The 9330-nt window shown below is 44.1% G+C and overlaps 1 long non-coding RNA gene across 1 annotated transcript in view; it reads right to left on the bottom strand.

The window, feature by feature from the left end:
- Positions 1-9330, bottom strand: part of LOC108540535 (uncharacterized) — a 17065-nt gene that overhangs the window by 1629 nt on the left and 6106 nt on the right. Inside the window, exon 2 of the long non-coding RNA XR_001888699.1 lies at positions 8265-8344. This is a non-coding gene — a long non-coding RNA (uncharacterized LOC108540535). The remainder of the gene's footprint in view (positions 1-8264; positions 8345-9330) is intronic.

Below are 9330 nucleotides of genomic sequence, written 5' to 3'. Positions count from 1 at the left end.
GAAGGCGAAGAAAGGGAGAAGGGAAGGCTCACTGCAACCTCTGCCACCTGGGTTCAAGGAATTCCACTGCCTCAGCCTCCCGAATAGCTGGGATTACAGGTGCCTGCCACCATGCCTGGCTAATTTTGTATTTTGTAGAGATGGGGCTTCACCATGTTGGCCAGGCTGGTCTTGAACTCCTGACCTCAGGTGATCCGCCTGCCTCAGCCTCCCAAAGTGCTGGGATTACAGGCATAAGCCACCACACCGGGCTAAGTTGGCCTACTTTGTAAATGTGATTTTTAAAAATAATATTTCCCTAATCAAGGGATACCGCAGCTGCAATTATTTCGATTACCAGAAGCTAATGAAGAATTAGTGACACCTTGTGGCAAAAGCTTATTAATTCATGTTCTACTGCTACCCATTTTCAGAGATGTCCAAAGGGTTCATGCACTTCACTAAGAAGTTAAGACAAGAGCAAAACTTTGGAAAGAATAATCTAGGGTTGCAACTCTACCTCTGTAACTAGATTCTCTCCTCAATAACTCTACATGGGCTTCAGTCCCCTCCTCTTCACAGAATCTGTGTGACTTCAAGTTCACAGATGACTTCCGGGTTGGCAAACCCAATGATTACTTCTCAAGTCTCATCTTTCTCAGCTTCTCAGTGATATTTGACCAGGTTGAATACACTGTTCCTAAAACCCTTGGATTTGACAAAATCAATTTCCCTTCTCCTTTAAAATGTTGTAAAGCCGTCTAAGTGCTCATGAGTACCAAATTTATATCTCTAGCTCCACTGAACTTCAGACTCACATCTCTAACCTGCCAATGTGACATATGTATTTGGATGTCCAATAGCATCTGTCCAAAACAAAACTCTTGGTTTCCTACTCTTTCCAACAATTGACTGCATCACAGTAAATAACATGATCATCCTGTCAGTTTAGTAAAGCCATAACCTTAGCAGTCGTTCTGTAATCCTCCACTACTTACTATTAGTAAGTGGCAGTGAGGAGTAGAGGAATAAAGGGACTTCGTTCATTCTCTGAAAGCTCCCAAATGCACCCCTTCTCTCCATTTTTCCTACTATCACCCTAATTCAAGCCAGAGTCTCTCAATCTACTCAGCACCTTCCTAACTAGTATCTTACTCTTCGCCTCTTACAATCCATTCTTTACATAGCAATCAGTGATCTTTTTAAAATATAACTCAGATGATACCCTTTCTTAAAACCCAAAAACCCCATAATCCCAACTCCTCCTCCATTCTACAAAGCCCTCCAATTTGCCCCCAGCTTCCTCAAAATGCTCTAAAAGCTCACGTCTTACCACTCTTCCCTGGCGTTCCATGTTCTAGCCACGCTGGTCTTCCTTTCGCTCCTTAAACATACAAGCTTGTTCCTTCCTTAGGAACAGTGCACTAGCCACCGCCCTCTGCCTGGGCGGCTCCCTCAGAACTTCATGTGGTTCACCGCTTCTTTTGTCACAAGGTCTCTAGTTAGATGTTACCTTCTCAGGCTTTTCTGCTACTTAACTGAAGGCAGCCACTCATGCCCCCCACCACGACCACGAGGTTTTTGTTTTGTTTTCACCAGTTTTTATCATTCCATGAAATTTTCTTCTTTTTCTTTTTTGGTTTATTTGCCTATTATCTACTTCCCTACAGTAGGACAAAAGCTTCGTCTATCCCAAGCTCTTACAATACTGCTCAGTACAAGGAAGGTGCTTAGTGTCTGTTGAATAATGAACTATCGTAAGGTCTCCTTTGCATTCTCTTACTGATACGGTTTGGATCTGTGTCCCCACCCAAATCTCATGCCAAAGTGTAATTCCCTGTGTTGGATGTGGGCCTGGTGGGAGGTGACTGGATCACGGAGGTGTTTTTCATGAATGGTCTAGTGCCATCTATTTGATACTGTCCTCAGGATAGTGAATGAGTTCTTGCGAGATCTGGGTTTTTTTATTTTGTTTTGTTTTGTTTTCTTTGAAGCAGAGCCTCACTCCGTCACCCAGGCTGGAGTGCAGTGGCATGATCTCAGTTCGCAGCAAACTCTGACTCCCAGGTTCAAGTGATTCTCCTGCCTCAGCCTCCCGAGTACCTGGGATTACAGGCACGCGCCACCATGCCCAGCTAATTTTTGTATTTTAGTAGAGACAGGATTTCACCATGTTGGCCAGACTGGTTTCGAACTCCTGACCTCAAAGGATCTTCCCACCTCGGCCTCCCAAAGTGCTGAGATTACAGGCGTGAGCCACTGCACCCGGCCAAGATCTGATTATTCAAAGGCATGGTGCACCTCCCCTTCTCCCTCTTGCTCCTGCTCCTGCCATGTAAGACACCTCACTCCTCCTTTGCCTTCCACTATGACTGGGAGATTCCTGAGGCCTCTCCAGAAACAGATGCCGCCATACTTCCTATACGGCCTGCAGAACCATGAGCCAATTACACAGCTTTTCTTTATATATTACCCAACCTCAGGTATTTCTTTATAGCAATGTGATAACAGACTAATACATTTACCTATACTTAAAAACATTGCTGAAACCATAGCCTTTCACTCACTTTTTGCACACTTAAATGGAAAACATGCTGCTGCTTCTTTTCTTGGATCAATTGTATACCCCTGCTATTCACTCATTCAAAAAACTATTCTAACCAAACATTAAGTAATATGGTAGGACTGCAAATACAAACAGAACATGATCCCTACCCTCAAGGAACTCATGGCCTAGTAGAAGCAAACATGTTAGCAAACCATTATAAAAGCCATGTCCAAATATATTGGGAGAACGCGCTCCCGATGTTTAACATGGGTTCTTTTCTATTTCCTAAGTGTCTCAGCTGGGTTGAGAAATAAAGGGAAAGAGCACAAGAGAGAGAAATTTAAAGCTGGGTGTCCGGGGGAGACAACTCATGTCGGCAGGATCTGTGATGTTCCCCGAGCTGTTAAACCAGCAAGTTTTTATTAGTGATTTTCAAAAGGGGAGGGAGTGCACGAATAGGGTGTGGGTCACAGAGATCACATACTTCACAAGGTAATAAAATATCACAAACCAAATGGAGGCAAGGTGAGATCACAGGACCACCGGATGACGAGAAATTAAAATTGCTAATGCATTGTCATTGATAACATCTTATCAGGAAACAGGGTTTGAGAGCAGATAACCTGTCTGACCACAATTTATTAGGTGGGAATTTTCCTCCACCTGATAAGCCTGGGAGTGCTATATTTTCAATCCCTGTCAGCTAGACGCATAAAAGGACGGGATGGCTTAAAAAGGGGCCCGTCTAGACCATCGGGCCGCAGGTGGCGCTCAAGCCTGTAATCCAGCACTTTGGGATGCGCGAGAACGGCAGATCACGAGGATCAGGAGATCCAGACCATCCTGGCTAACACGTGAAACCCCGTCTCTACTAAAAATACAAAGACAGCCGGGGGCGAGGTGGCGGCGGCCTGTAGTCGGCAGCTTACCTCGGGACCGGCTGAGGCAGGAGATAATGGCGTGAACCGCACAGGAGGGCGGAGCTTGGCAAGTGAGGGCTGAGATCGCACTTGGCACTCCAGGGCCTGGGTAGACAGAGCCGAGACTCCGTCTCAAAAAAAAAAAAAGGCCGTCTATAGGGCCTACCTTCAGGCCGGCATTCTTTTCTTCAGGATCGTTCCCTGCTTGAGAAAAAGAATTCAGCGATATTTCTCCCCTCTTTGCTTAGAAAGAGGAGAAATATAGGCTCTGTTCCGTCGCGGCGCCAGGCACACGCGGTGGCCACGTTCAAGTTACTCTGCTTCGTTCCTGCACATATCGGCTGTTATCGCTGTTTATCCTGTTCTTTTTTAAGATGCCCAGATTTCATATTGTTCAAACACACATGCTCTACAAACAATATGTGCAGTTGACACAATCACAGGGTCCTGAGGCGACATTCATCCTCCTCAGCTTACAAAGAAGATGACGGGATTAAGAGATTAAAGTAAAGACAGGCATAGGAAATCACAAGGATATTCATTGGGGAAGTGGTAAGTCTCCATGAAATCTTCACAATTTATGTTCACAGATTACAGTAAAGACAGGTGTAAGAAATTATAAAAGTATTAATTTGGGGAACTAATAAATGTCCATGAAATCTTCACAATTTATGTTCTTCTGCCGAGGCTTCAGCCGGTCCTTCTGTTCGGGGTCCCTGACTTCCCGCAACACAAGTAAAAGATGGCGTGGCTGCAGACTATGTGAACCCAAGTTAGAGGCATCAGAAATGCCTTCCTGGCTGGGCGCTGTGGCTCATGCCTGTAATCCCAGCACTTTGGGAGGCCGAGGAGGGTGGATTACCTGAGGTCAGGAGTTCAAGATCAGCCTGACCAACATGGAGAAATCCTGTCTCTACTAAAAATACAAAATTAGCCGGGTGTGGTGGCACATGCCCGTAATCCCAGCTACTTGGGAGGCTGAGACAGGAGAATTGCTTGAACCCGGGAGGCGGAGGTTGCAGTGAGCTGAGATAGCACCATTGCACTCCAGCCTGGGTGACAAGCAGTGAAACTCTGTCTCAAAAAAAAAGAAATGCCTTCCTGGAGAAAACAACAGGAGCTGAGGTTTAAAAGAGGAGTAGAAGAAAAATCCAGGAAAAGGGACAAGCAAAAATCATAAAGCACAAACACAGCATGGAAACATGATAGTTCGTGCAGTGGGACCGCACGCATTCAGCTCTGCTGAGAAAAAAGTACAAGACAGAAATCAGTGAGATGTGAAATCAGAAAAATACACAGTAACTAGGTAGTGGCAGGCTTATAGCATGGTTTAAGAAACTTGAACTTATTAGGCGGTGGGTTATGGAGCAAGCATGGTCAAGGATGCGTTTCTCTTAGATTATTGTTTGGTTCCATAGACGATTTAATTTAGACTACATGGGGTCAGAATGACGAAGTCAAGGGCTGGTGGGAATAGGAAGGATACAAAAAAGAGGATCCAGAAGCAAGAAACACTGAGGAAGTAAAACAGACAGGACTTGGTGATTATTGGGATATAGAGAATGAGGGGAGGTGGAACAAGTAAAAGGGGCAAGAAATGGGGGAACTGGGAGTGGAAGGACAATGAACATCATAAGCTGATGCTTTCTTGTGTAAGTTCTAGAGTCCAGCAGTCAAGGGCTTAAGTCTTGGTCCTGTCACTTGCTTGCTATATGACTTTGGTAAGTTATTTCAACTTCTCTAAATTTAAGTTCCTTGCAAATTAAATGGGAATAATATCAGAATCTACCTCATTGTTAGACTGGGATTGTTATAATAACTAAATGAAATCAGGTACGTAAAGTGCTTAGCATAGTGCCTGCTAATCAGAAACACCTATTGATTAAAGAATTTTAAAATGATTATCTGACTACGTCTGTGGTCATAGATCTACCTTTTCTCTTCTTACTAGGGATGAACTGTCCATCTTTCTAGGCAAGGCCAATCCCTCAACTTACACACAAGAACTTATTCGTTTTTGCCAACATCATTCCACCAATTCTTCCCTCCATCCCACACCATCCATTCCACCCTCTCTCCTGAATCACTTCTAGAAACATATACACATACAGTCAATTCTCCCATTACAAAATATTGAACCTTTTCTTGACTCGATGTCCCTTTAACTACCAGCCCATTTCTTTCTTCTTTCCTTGAGTCATAAATTGCTCTTCTGCCACTCGTTTCAGGATCCATTATAACTGAACTTTCTCTTCTATAACTTCATGAAAGTTGCCTTTTTTCAGATTACCAGTGACTTCTATGTTGCTAGATCCCGTGTTCTTATCTTGCTTAGCACGTGTATAGCATCAGACATAGCTCATTACTCCCTTCTCCTTGAAACACTTTCATTACTTAACTCCTAGGTGAGCAGGCTTTCTGTATTTTCTACCATTTCTTTGACCCTCTTTTGCAGTCTCCTTTGCTGATTATTCCTCATCTTTCCAAACTCTAAATATTAGAATACTCAAGGCCTTATCTCTCTACACTCCCTTGGTAATCTTATCAAGTCTCATGGCTGTTGATTCAAAAATCTACTTCTCTAACCCAGACCAATCTCCTGAAACTCTAGACTCCCATGTCCAACAGTCTACTCAACCTCTCCACTTGGATGACTAACATGCCTTCCAAGCTTGATGTGCCCCAGACCAAGCTGCTAATGCTCACTCCAATAATGGCTCCTCCCCAGCGTTCCCTGTATCACTAAATGGCAACTCCATTCTTCTAGGTACTCTAGTCAACAACCTTATCATGGCCTCTAGCTACAATCGAAAAACTTAAATTAAACCAGTCCTCTCATGGGAACAAGCATAAAAGCTGAACATTTAAAAAACACACATAACAAAAACTACACAGGCTGTTTGCAGGCACTGGAGAGCAACCAAGATGGTCAAGACATGACAGCCTGGGATCCCAGGAAGAAGAGAGATGCAAAAAGTGATACAGAACTTCTCCATTGCTTTTTCTTATTAGGGCATTTGCTGAGTTTTGTGCAGGGCATTATGGTGAGCAGAAAGCAGTGAGCAGTGACCTGGAGGTATTGGGGACCTTTCAGATATGGAAAGATAAAAAATTGGAGTTGAAAACTGCTGACAGGACTTGAAGGGACAAGATCTCAAAGAAAGAAGGATCATAAAGAAGCCAGTCTGACATTTTGTTTGGCTTTTATCCTTGAGGTATTTGCTGAATTCTAAGCTGTAAGAGCACCAGAAATCAAGAAACCAAACAGTTGCTAAATAGTTAAAATGCTAAGTGTACATTTCAACAGTCTCACAGAGCTGGGGGTACAAAAATTGGAGTTCAAGGTCACCCAAAGATGGGGACCTGTTAAATATCGCAGATGTTCATGCTGAGAAAGAACAGAAAGGCCTAGCTCTGGGATAAGACCAAACCAGAAAATGATCAGCCCTCACAAAGTCTGAATCCCTGACAAAAGGTCATCTGAGGCTGAGCACAAGGGCTCATGCCTGTAATCTCAGCACTTTGGGAAGCTGACGCAGGTGGATCACTTGAGGTCAGGAGTTCGAGACCAGCCTGATCAACATGGTGAAACCCAGTCTCTACTAAAAAAATACAAAATTGGCCAGGCATGGTGGTGCATACCTGTAATCCCAGCTACTTGGGAGGCTGAGACAGGAGAATTGCTTGAACCTGGGAGGTGGAGGCCGCAGTGAGCCAAGATGGCACCATTGTACTCCAGCCTGGGCAACAAGAGCAAAACTCCACCTAAAAAAAAAAAAGGCATCTGTTCCTACTCTAATTGCTTGCCAGAATAAAATTAATCCTTTCTGGAAAAAGACAACATCAGCCACAGTCTCTATGCAATTTTTTTTTTTTTTTTTTTTTTGCCAGAGCCTCTATGTGATTTTTTTCTGCACAATGTCCAACATCAGAAACCTTAGGTTCATCTCTTACGCATTTCTCTCATGTACCACATCATGTCCAATCTGTTCTACCTTCAAAATTGAGCTGGGATCTTCCCACCACTTTTGGCCCAGATCCAGAACCAAGCTCCACCAAAAGCAAGGCAGTCTGCCCCCCCGGACATGGCCTCAGCACTGACTGACCGCACCTCTCAGGCCCGAGCACCACACCTACACCAGATCTAAGCCACTCTCTCAGCAGCCTTATTGGGAGCAGCTTCCTATCTGGTATCTCTGTTTCTGCCTTTGCCCCACTTCAGTCTATTCTCAACCAAGCAACTAGAAAAAACAAATTTTTTAATCAAACTATGTCAAACTTCTACTCAAAACCCTTTAGGGACTTTTAACCCTAGAGTAAAACCTAAAGTCCTTTCACTGACCTACAACAAGGCGCACAGCCCGGCCTCTGACTTCATCTCCGAATGCTCCTCTGCCCTACTCACTCTTACTCCCATCCCCAACATGGCTTTCTGCCTTAGAACTAGGAATTGGCTGCTTCCTTGACCTAGAATGCTGTGCCAATTAGTATCAATTTTCATTTCTTCACCTCCTTCATGTCTTTACTCAAACGTCACCTTCTCAATGAAGCCTTCTCTGAAAATTGCTAGGTCTCCCATGCCCCAGCACCTAGCCTTCTTTCCTGCTTTATTTTGCCTTAGCTATTATAATTATCTAACACACATAATGTACTCACTTTTCTTGTTTGTATGACTCCTCCACTAGAATACAAATTCTGTCAAGGCAGGAGTTTTAATCTGTTGTTTGGTTTTGTTTTTCACTGCTATATCCCCACGAACACAAGGGGAGTGGGGGTGAGGGACAAGAAAACAACAGTGCTTGGCACATACTACTCACAACTATTTGTGGAATGAATCATTCAGTTTCAGATCATCCAAGAGTTGTCCAGAAAATAGTCAGATATCCAGGACTGTCACCTGAAGGAGAAGTCTAGGTTAGAGATACATCCTTTGTTGCCCTGAGTATATAGGTGGTACTAGAAATTACAGATGTGAAATGGGACTGCCCTGGGAGAAAGAAAAAGAAGAGAAACAGGTTGTGGATAAAAACTTGTACAGGCCAGACGCGGTGGCTCACGCCTGTAATCCCAACACTTTGGAAGGCTGAGGAGGGCGGATCACGAGGTCAAGAGATCAAGATCATCCTGGCCAACATGGTGAAACTCCACCTCTACTAAAAATACAAAAATTAGCTGGGCAGGGTGGCATGCGCCTGTAGTCCCAGCTACTCAGGAGGCTGAGGCAGGAGAATCACTTGAACCAGGGAGACGGAGGTTGCAGTGAGCTGAGATCACACCACTGCACTGCAGCCTGGCAACAGAGTGAGAGTCCATCTCAAAAAAAAAAAAAAAAAAAAAAAAAAAAAAAAAAAAAAAAAAAAAAAAAACTTGTACAAGAACCTATAGTGGCTATCAATTTCTTTATAAAGCCCACTGTGGCTGGTATTGCACTACTGGTTACTGTCATGCACGTCCGTGTGAAGAGACTACCAAACAGGCTTTGTGTGAGCAATAAAGATTTTAATCACCCAGGTGCAGGCGGGCTGAGTTCAAAAGAGCATCAGCGAAGGGAGATGGGGTGGGGCCGTTTTATAGGATTTGGGTAGGTAAAGGAAAATTACAGTCAAAGGGGGTTTTCTCTGGTGGGGAGGAGTGGGGGTCACAAGGTGCTCAGTGGGGAGCTTTTTTGAGCCAGGATGAGCCAGGAAAAGGAATTTCACAAGGTAATGTCATCACTTAAGGCAAGGACCGGCCATTTTCACTTCTTTTGTGGTGGAATGTCATCAGTTAAGGCAAGGACCGGCCATTTTCACTTCTTTTGTGGTGGAATGTCATCAGTTAAGGCAGGAACAGGCCATTTTCACTTCTTTTGTGATTCTTCAGTTACTTCAGGCCATCTGGGTG

This window comes from Rhinopithecus bieti, unplaced genomic scaffold (genome assembly GCF_001698545.2).
Source record: "Rhinopithecus bieti isolate Rb0 unplaced genomic scaffold, ASM169854v2 scaffold_18548, whole genome shotgun sequence".
NCBI classification, from domain to species: domain Eukaryota; kingdom Metazoa; phylum Chordata; class Mammalia; order Primates; family Cercopithecidae; genus Rhinopithecus; species Rhinopithecus bieti.
This window is presented reverse-complemented; position numbering and strand designations above follow the sequence as displayed.